Source organism: Phodopus roborovskii, unplaced genomic scaffold, assembly GCF_943737965.1.
Source record: "Phodopus roborovskii unplaced genomic scaffold, PHOROB, whole genome shotgun sequence".
In the NCBI taxonomy this organism is placed as follows: domain Eukaryota; kingdom Metazoa; phylum Chordata; class Mammalia; order Rodentia; family Cricetidae; genus Phodopus; species Phodopus roborovskii.
In genome coordinates, this window is record NW_026125845.1 from 12877 (window position 1) to 15022 (window position 2146).

Consider the following 2146-nt stretch of genomic DNA (forward strand, 5'->3'; position numbering starts at 1 on the left):
AGCTAATACAGCGGTGATGGGTGATTTGTTTCTGTCAATAAGATTCTCTTATTGGTCAATGAACAAAGCCCACTGGCCAATACAAAAGCAAGATGGGGGAAGTAGGAGACAAGGACGATTTGGGGAAAGTAGGAGGAGATTCGACATGTAGCACCAAGAGAGCAGAACTACAGACTCTCTCTCTGGTAAGTTAAGACCATGTGGAAATACTTAGATCAATAGAAATGGGTTAAAATTTAAGATAGAACTAGCCAACAAGGAATGCTAGTAACAGGCCAACAGTTTTATATCTAACATAGCATCTCTGTGTGTTATTTGGGGATGGTGAGGCTGTTTCACCAGGCTGGTGTGAAAACTAAGCATAGCAGCAGTGGCTACCTGCTGTTCAGCCCCAAGCTGAAAGATTTACGATTTATTTTGGGTGTCATCTAAGTATAAACATAAAAGGTTAGCATCAAGCCTAAGGCACCTCTGTCCAATCTATACCTGGATCTCTCTGGTCAGAAGAAACATGTACAAGTCATTTGTGCCAGGACTCAAAGGTATAAATATATTCCTGCTGTTTTACAGATGCCCAATATCTGCTTTTTCTGCAGTATGCATTTAAGTACAGATTGGTAATGATAATATATATATATATAAAACTTCTATGTCCTTTTATATAATAAAGTTCATTTAGGCTTCAGAGGACCAAAAGTCATAAAGCTTGGATCCTCTTCTCACAGGTTAAAGGACTCTAGATAAGTAAAGATTTTGTTATCTCACCTGTATGTTCCTGAGGATGGGACTCCTGTCCTTCTTGATCACTAAAACTATGGACCTAAGAGTTCCAATTAAGTATATAAGTTTTAACTTCTCTTTCCAGTTTAAACATGTCTCCACAGGTTTCCACTTCTGGAAGACAAGCATCAGTTGCTGACTATAGCCTGCTCCAAAAGACTGCTAAACCTGTACTTGCAGTGGATGTGAACCAGTACAGTATATGTGAATCTTCAACAGACTCTGCAAACTAATGACTCTGATAAATGTTCCATTTACTAACTTCCATTTTTTTTTTTTTTTTTTTTTTTTTTTTTTGCTTTGGCTAGCATTTTAGCCTTCTCATGAGCCAGGCAACAACACCACAAAACTCAGCAGGAAGTAGCATAGGAAAGAATAAATGGCTCCTTTACACTGGTTGAGATGTTAGTCAAAAGGAAAGGTGAATACATAGGGAACAACATAACAATAGGTACAAAATTACTAACCTGTACCTGAAAATTCCCGAGAATCTTTTTTTAGTAACCCCACAATGGGTTACCTAAAAGAAAGGGGGAAATGATGGGCCAAAAGTTAAATTAATCAAAGTTTAAGAACTTGTGCCCTAAGCTATACAGAGAAAGGGAACTTCTGATGGTAAAGGAAAATTTAACTCCTTAAATCAGGAGTGCCATAGCTGGCACCTGAGCCCACTTTCAGAGAAGAGCAGGTGAGAGCCCACCACTTATGTCAAACATTCCTATGTCTGCTAATTGCTGGTCATGAATGTTCCCTGATGGTTGCAATGATCCTTCACACCAAGGGATAACTGACATATCCTCTGAGCCTCTAAACCTGAAACCTCATGCCCTGTCTTATCTTTCTCAAATGTATCTTGCTTGAAATGAATAGATAGTGCTCCATTCTGTACTTTGTATGACCTTAAGTAGCCATGGAAAGTCTGGAAGGTGTAGCCTTCAGCCTCATAGTCTTCCCCTTTAAGAGCTTCCCTTTATGGCTGGTTGGCATCTCATTCACCCACTACTGAGTGAAATCCAAACAGGCCAGCTTGAACAGTAAATAGAAACTTTTGTTTGCATCAAAAAAAATAATTAAAGGACATTATTCATTTTCAGTTTTGTTTTCTCTTGAACCTTCCCAAGTATAGGAACGTTTTCACTTTTACCAGGGTTCTTGAGAGAGACAGAGAGAGAGAGAAAGAGGGAGAGAGAGAGAGAGAGAGAGAGAGAGAGAGAGAGAGAGAGAGAGAGAGAGAATAGAGAATATAAGAGGGAGCCATTATAGGATTGAAGAGAAACCTGAACCTAAAGTAATGTCCAGAGACCTATAAAACTAATGCCAACTAACACTTTGAGCAACAGTGGAAAGGCTACCAGAAATGCCCTTC